The following is an 8,585-nucleotide window of genomic DNA, read 5'->3' as shown; positions in this document are numbered from 1 at the left end:
AAGACTGAAAGCACATAAGTTAAAAAAATTCAAAGATTACAGTATTCAATATGTTCTACATAAAGAAAACAAAAATCCTCAGTACTGGATCAGCATGTCTATTATTAATGGAGAAAAGATTGAAGTTGTCAGTGACTCCATTTTGTATGGATCCACAAGCAACATTCATGGTAAGAGCAGGAAAAAAATTAAAAATCTGTGTTTCACTGGAAAAAATATGCTGTCAGCTATCTCTCTAAAGTTTTAAAGAACGAGGGTATTAGTTTAAAGAGTAAGGTGCACTTGATCTGTGCCGTGATATTATCAAGTACTTCTTATACATCTGAAATGAATAACGATTACTTAAGAGGAATGAATTCCTTCAAACTGTGTTGATGAAAAAGAGTACAGAATAATCATGGACTGCCAGAATAACGAACAAATTTGTTTTGGAGCAAGTTCAACTAGAGTACAACTAGAGGCAAGTGTAGTGAAATATCATCTCACATATTTAGGGCTTGTTGTCAGAAAAGACTAGTCATTAGAAAATGACAAAATACTGGAAAAGGTGATTGTTGTTGTTGTGTACTGTCAAGTCCTAACTGGCCCATAGGTGATCCTCCAGCATGCTTTCAGAGGCAGTTAATTGCATAAGAAGAGACTGCCCATCTTTCTCCTGTAAAGCAACTGGTGGATTTGAGCTGTGCACCTTTAAGATTGTAACACAGATTCTTGCCAGTAGGCCACCAGAGCTCCCTCAGAAAAGCAGGTCAGCAAAAGAGAAGACAAGCCTTATGGAAATAAATTAATCTATTAATCAATGATGGTAAGAATGGACTTGAACATGGTCAAGATTGTGAGTATAAGGTGAGATAGGGCAATTTTCTGATCTGTTCTTCACAGGATAACTATGAGTGGTAACCAATTGGAACAGACCCAGTTGAATAGTAGTCAAGTGGATGGCATGTAACAACTACAACCACCACCTAAAGTTCAGCAATTCAAACCCCAGCTGCTTCAAGGGAGAAAGAGGAGACAGTCTGCTCATTTAGATGTATAGACTTAGAGACCTTTGGAAAATGACATCCTAACTTGGAGAGTTCTACACTGCTCTAAAGAATTTCTATAGAGACCTTCTTTCTCTATACATTTCCTCACAAATGTCTTATCTTTGTGGAGCACTTTTTCATTCCTGTCCCATACTGAACCATTCTGAATAAAATCCATATAAGGATGGCCTCTTTTGCACTTAAAGAAACAATAAATGTCCTCTCTTTATCTAGGTATGCATCACCTAATATCTATCCTGGCAACATCTAACACATATATGTCCATAGGCTGGGGTACTTGAGTGTCCAAGTACAAAAATAGAATGCCAGCCTTTATATTAAGGTCATTACCCCATTTCTGCCCAGATACTGTGTGTGGCTGAGCAGCTCTCTAGTCAGTAATGATGGACACGAGTCCAAACTCCTACTGATAGTTTATCCTAGCACACATGACTCAGTGTCTTTAGTTCCTATATTTTGCCTAATGTGGTTCTGTAGGGACTGATGGAAATGTATGTACCATGTACCAAGTGTGTATGTATGTGCCATGGATGTACCAGCCCTGGCTTGTGTGCTCTTGGCCCCCTTGGCCTACATGGTTCCCTTCTCAGTCAGGCTCTTACATGTCTGCTAGCTTTCCCTGCATCTGGCTTAGCAGAAAAGGCAGCAATAGCCAGGTGAAAATCAGTGTAGCACTCACCTGAGTTTGACAGCTGTCCTTAGGCCAAGTGGTATATTTGAAACTAAAATGAAATAATACCACCTTGCTGCTTAAAACGCTTTTCTAGCTTCTTATTTTGTTTAGAACACACCACTCTAACTTTTTCAATATAGCCTACAGAGGCTGCATGGACTCATTTTGGTTTTGATACTCTCCTTTCTTTCACTATGCTTTAGCCATACTGTCTTTCTTTAGATGTTTAGATATTCCAAGATCTTAAAGGAGTTTGCATTAACTGGTTCCTGCAATGATACTCCAAAGACACAGTGGTTAAATCTGAGTTCATGAGAAAAGGTAGAGGTTCACCCTTGGCAATTATTAAACAGATGAAAAAAATGGAGCAGTCTGCCTATGTAAAAATCACAGCCTTCAAACCCTATGGGAAAGTTCTGCTTTGGATTTTGGGATCCTGTGTGATGGGATCCTAGTGCTATTCAAAATTGAAGGCAGCAATTTTGCTTATTGGTTTATGCCTGAAAGATTCTTCTTCCAATTCTTTGCATGGATAACTCATTCAAGTCCTTCATGTCTCAGGTTAAGCAATGTTCCAAGAGAGGCTTTTCCTGATCCCTGTGTTTGAAGTAATCCTTCCGATCTTCATTTAATTTATCTCATCATATTCTATTTTATTCTCAGTATTTAAGGCAGTTATGAAATTTAAGAACTCAGGTGACCTAAAACCTACAGTATTTTACTCTAATGTTCTAATTCTCATACATATGGGGATTTAAAAAGTCAATCTTGGAGCGTTCCAGCCTCATGGTTAATACAATGCTATAAAACACTCTAGTGGCCTTGCCATTATGTTTACCAGTCCCATCCTGCAGGTGCTCCCTCCTAAAGGCTTATCTCCCTCCCAGAATGTGACAAAAAGGCAAGGTTCTTGCACTTTGGAGTCTGCAGACCTCTGCCTTTCAATCTCTGGAATATTCACTTGCCAAGAAAATTTTTTCTGTCAATTTTTTACTTCTCTGTGCAGAAAAAGTAGCCTGATTTTTTTTTTTCAGTTATTTTTTTACGTTGAGGGAAATGAAATCAAGAAAGGAGCTGGATACCAGGCAATTTTTAATGTTTCTCCTTGCCAAACTCTTTTACTGAGGCACAAGTGAGGAAATAAAAAAGGTAGGACTTAAAATGGAAAGAAATGTGTTATGACATTATCCTACGACATAGTATCAAAATTCTGCTAGACAAATTGATTTGTTCTCTGTCTTCCTGAGTAGACTGGAAAAATAAGGGGAGAGTTTACAGATCTTGCTTATCATGTATCTTTAGTACCTGACACAAGTAATATGGACTCAGTATTTATTTACTGAAACATGCATCAACAAGACAGATTTACTTCATCAATGCATAGTTGCTGTGTTGTTGTTATACGCCTTTGAGACACATAGCTACCCTATTTTAATATCTCTGAAACCTGCCCTATCCTGAGGCAGTCTCACTATCTACAACACATCTTCCCCAACCCAGTCCCTGTATCAATCCACCTCACAGAGCATCTTCGTCTCCTGCACTGCCCTCCCATTTTTCCAAGCATGGTGTCTTTCTCCAAGGACTGGTTCCTCCTGGCAATATGCCCAAAGTATGTCAGATGAAGCATCAATTCATTACCTCCAAGTAGCAACTAGGAGCCACTCTCTCCAGAACAAACCCATTTGTTCCCTTGGTAGTCCATGGAATGTTCAATACTCTTCTCCAGAGAGTACCAACACTCAAAGACATCAATCCTTTTTCTGTCATCCTTATTCATTGCCCAGCTCTCAGATGCAATGCAAATAATTGTTAAAATCATGGTCTCTTTCAGGCACAGCCTAGTCTCTAAACCGACTTTATTGCTCTATAGCACTCTGGAAGGGTCCCTGACAGCCGATTTCCCCCAGTCTAATTTGTCTTTTAATTTCCTGACTGCTAGTGCCAATAGTTTTGATTGTGGAATCGAACAAAGTAAAATTGTTATCACAATCTTCTCTCCATCTATCATGGTGCTGCCAATTGTCCCAGTGGTGAGAATCTTTGTTTTCTTGGTGTTAAGCTTCAATTCATATTGAAGACTGCAGTCCTTGACTTTCTGAAGTCTTGTGGCCAAGCAGTCCCTTGCAAAATAAGATCTCCTGGAATCTCATTATCATGCTCTTGTTGTTGTTGTTGTTGTTTACCTTCAAAGTCTCTCTGCAACTATGACATTTATCAAAGTTCATAGAGTTTCTTGAGGCATGTTATTTAGGAAGTGGATGACACTCCTGCTTCTAAACTTGTCACTATAGGTTATTTATTTATTTTATTTTTTTACGCCATTGAGTCGCTTATGATCTGAACCCTTCCCTGTCCTGAGCCAGTCTCATTAATTCTGACACACTAACTGCCATTGCCCCAGTTACTGTATCAACCCATTTCATCCTGGGTCTCCCTGTCCTGCACTGTCCATCCTTCTCCAAGGTCCCATCTCTCCTGGCCACAAGCTCAGAGTAAGTGAGAAGGAGCTTTAAAATCCTAATCTCCAAGGAGAGACTTGGTTTCACTCTCTCCAAAACAGACCTTCTTGTTTTGTTGGCAATCCATGGTATGTTCAAGACTCTTCTCCAGCACCACAACTCAAAGACATCTATTCTTCTTCTGTCATCCTTGGTCATTGACCAGTTCTCTGAAGCATAACAAATAATTGAGAAGACCATGGCCTGGCTTAGGTGCACTTTTGTGTGTACACTGATATAGTTGCTATTTAGCACTATAGAGAAGTACATGACAGCAGATTTCCCCAATGCAATTAGTCTTTTGATTTCCTGACTGCTGGATTAGTGTTGACTATGAATCCGAGCAAGTTTGTAATTGTTAAGAACCTCAATCTTTTCTCCATCTAATATGGTGCTGTCAAATGGCCCAGTGGTGAGAACCTTTGTCTTCTTGATGTTGAGCTTCAATACAACAACATCATGTTATTAGTCTTTAGAAACATGAAAGAACGAATGATCTTTTGTTCAAATGAAAATATTTCAAGAAAGATTAAGACTTTTACTATTATTAACTTTCTAGCAGAATAACACCCAATACAGCTACAGAAAAGTGGTGAGTGGGAAAATACCAAGAAGGAAATAAAGGCTTTCTGGAGGTATGAGGAATCCAAAGAAAATTAGTTCTTTGGAGAAATTAACTTCTCTATGCATGTACCCTTGGACAATTATATAGACCTTAAAAATATAGAAAAATGGTGGACATAGTTCAAGGTTGATTAATTTTATGAAAAGCGACTGAGTGTATGAAATACAATGTGAATGAAGAATAGTGTAAAGCACAATCTATACAAACTTTGTAAGCAAACCAATGTAAAAGAAAAAAATTTTAAAAATTGTGGTACATACCCTCAAAATGTAACCCCCAATATCTAACTCTTTTTGTAATAGTGCACACAGTCTGCAATAGTTTTAATAAAATAAGGTAATCAGAAAAATACAGATAATAGTTGCTGCTGTTGTTGTTAAGTGCCATCAAGTTTTAGAAGACTCATAGTAACTCTATGAATGAAAGACCATAATTTTCATTGTTTCTCTAACTTCATAGAATTTCCAGAGGCAAGCTATTTGCAAGTGAATGCCACTCCTGCTTCCAAGACTTTTTTAATCTGAGAGTTCCACCAAACACTGTCCACCATGGGTAACCAGCATTATATCTGACAGATCAGTGTCACAATGTTAAGCTTCACAGCGACCATGAATTACCTCTGTACAGCAAATGGACAGACCAGTGTTATATCACTTAGAAGAATGTTTGACAAAAAACAATTAAAATCAGGCCTGAGGGCCACAGATTACAATCACTCACCTTTGGCTGGATAGCATAACTTTTTACCACTAGGCCAACAGAGCTCTCTCTATGACTCACAGCAATTATATGAAAAATAGATCTACTCCTCGCCCTATCCTATACCATCCCCACAATCGGAGACACATTGGAGGCCATTGTTACAGTCACTTTATCAATCCATGTATCAATCCATTGTGTTGAGGATCTTCTTTCTTTTCTGATCTTCCACTTATCTCAGCATAATGTCATTTCCCAAGGAAACTCAAACTGTTGTTTGTTGTTGTTAAGTGCCATTGAGTCATAGAAAACTTATAGCGACCCTCTGAACAAAAGACAGACAGTGTTTGGTGGAGCTCCCAAATTAAAACTGGCTTGGAAGCAAGAGTATCATCCACTTCTGAAATAACTTACCTCCAGAAACTCGATGAATTTAAAGAAAAGATAAAAGTGATACAAGTGTTCAGGTCTCCCCTCCAGTCCCCCAGCCCTACACTTAACAACAACAAATAATGGTTTAAGGTTATAGGTGAGAAATGACATCATGCTGAGAGAAGTGGAAGGTCAGAGAAGATGATCCTCAACATGATGGATTGATACAATGATTGTAGCAATGGGCTCGAGTGTGTCTCCTATTGTGAGGATGGTGTAGGATAGAGCAAGGGTTAGATCTGTTGTTCATAGAATTGTTGTGAGTCATAGAGAGAGCTCTGTTGGCCTAGTAGATAAAAAGTGATGCTATCAAGCCAAAGATGGGTGATTTTAATCTGTGGCCCTCAGGCCTGCTTTTAATTGTTTTTTGTCAAACACTCTTCTAAGTGGTATAGCACTGGTCTGTCCATTTGCTGTACAAAGGTAACTCATGGTTGCTGTGATGCTGAACACTGTGACACTGATGTGTCAAATGCAATAATGGTTACCCATGGTGGACAGTGTTTGGTGGAGCTCCCAGATTAAAACAAGCTTGGAAGCAGGAGTGGCATCCACTTCTGAAGTAGCTTGCCTCTGGAAACTCAATCAACTTAGAGAAATGATGACAGTTTTACACAAGCATTCATGTATTTCTGATAATAGTAGAATAAAATAGATTTCTAGATGATCTTAAGACAATTTATATATTTTAAGGATTTCTGATGATGCAATAGTTGAAATACCTGACTGCCAACCGAGAGATTTTCTTTTCAAAACCACCAACTGCTTTGCAAAATATATGACAGGCTACTTCCATGAAGACTGCAGTCCAAGAGGCCCTCTGAGGCAGTCGTATTCTGTCTTGTCTGGTCATTGTGAGTTAGAATTAAGTAAGTGGCAGTGGGCTTTACTATGCTTTCAGTTCAACCATAGTGTATGAACATGATTGTGATTATGCTATTAAGAGAAAATTCACTAAATAGTTACTACATGTTGGGAATTATGTTTGGAATTTACATTTGCTTTGAATTTGGAGATGCCATTCAATAATCCTTTTTACAACCAAGGTAAAAATATTAGTTTCTTTATTTCGTTTTTTTTTTTGCACCAAAACCAAAATAACAAAGTTATTGTTAAAAATAATCTGCTCAACTAATACTATGAGTTTAGCAAATGGCTAAATCTAAGATGATTTTGTTTTCTTGGTATAATTATAAAAGTTTAAACATTTGTTCAAAATTATAAACTGTATAAAACCTCAAGTAGCAGCAACACAACTTAACAGCATTCTTTACAAAGGTGACCTAGGGGTTTTAGTTGACTATAAACTCAAAATAAATCAATAGTTTTATAAAGCTACAAAACAAAGACTCCAGAAAGATAATGTAAATATTACTGTTTTAATACAATACTTACTTCTAGCTAAGAAGGGTATTAATTCCACTAGAGTCTGGGTTGATCCATTAACATTTGTTATTTTGTGTACCATTCAAGACACTCTATTATCAGGTGCATGTTTACGAACTGCAATTCATGGAGAGGCAGCTAGTAATAGTATCCTTCATTTGTCATTTTCTTCTGAATCCAGTTCATTTCTGGAAGTTTCCTGTAATTGTATTACTCCAGCTATTTTTTAATAGTATTCAGTAACAATTTACTTGCATATGATATTAATGATATTTTTCAATGACTTCTACATTCTGTTGGATAACTTTTCTTTGGAACAGACACAAATACAGAATACTTCCAGTTGATTAGTCAGGTAATTGTTTTCCAAATGTAATGACATAAACAAGTGAGCATGTCCAGTGTTGTATCTATTTGCTGAAGCATCTCAACTGATATTTCATCAATTCCTGAAAACTTCCTTTTCCCCAATGCTTTCAGTGCAGTTTATACTCCCCTCCCACCCACCCCCACCCTGCCGTTCACTATCATTGGTTCTGGATCATATACTACCTCTTGAAATGGTTGAGCATCCTTCAGTTCTTTTTGGACTAGAGGAAGGACAAATCTTTACAAATTTTGAATTCAGGATAGAAGAGAATAGAACTTGCTGAATTGAACATAACAAATCGGAAATTTAAACTTCACTTTACCTCATGGGCATGAAAGGCACGGAGATTTAAAAAAAATCACCCCCAAATCAACCAAAAACATAAAACAAACAAACAAAAAAACCCCACACAACTGTAAAACTATAAGCAGTTTAGTAGGAATATAGAGATTAAAGACCTGTGGAGACATAGGTAAATTACAGATCACAAGATTCATACCAAATTCTTTTGTGGCTTCTTCCATATGCAAGGGGACAACTGATGGATTTCTAAGTAGATTACAGACTGGAGCAATTTCTTTTCCTTTATACACGGACTCTATGAGTCAGAATTAACACAATTGACACACAATAACAACAGCTAAATAAGTAAAGTATACAAAACTACAAATGAAAAATTCTTCAAAAATATCAAGGTTTTTCTAGAGTGAAAAAAAATAGGTTAAAATATTTACTTCTGGGGAGCTCTGGTGGCCTAATGGCAAGAAGCTGCACTGCAATCCCACAGGCGCACGGTTCGAATCCACCAGATGCTCTGCCGGGGAAAGAGGGACAATCTCCTCCTGTACCA

This window comes from Elephantulus edwardii, unplaced genomic scaffold (genome assembly GCF_000299155.1).
Source record: "Elephantulus edwardii isolate Elephantulus edwardi_28Jun2011 unplaced genomic scaffold, EleEdw1.0 scaffold00020, whole genome shotgun sequence".
In the NCBI taxonomy this organism is placed as follows: Eukaryota; Metazoa; Chordata; class Mammalia; order Macroscelidea; family Macroscelididae; genus Elephantulus; species Elephantulus edwardii.
This window is presented reverse-complemented; position numbering follows the sequence as displayed.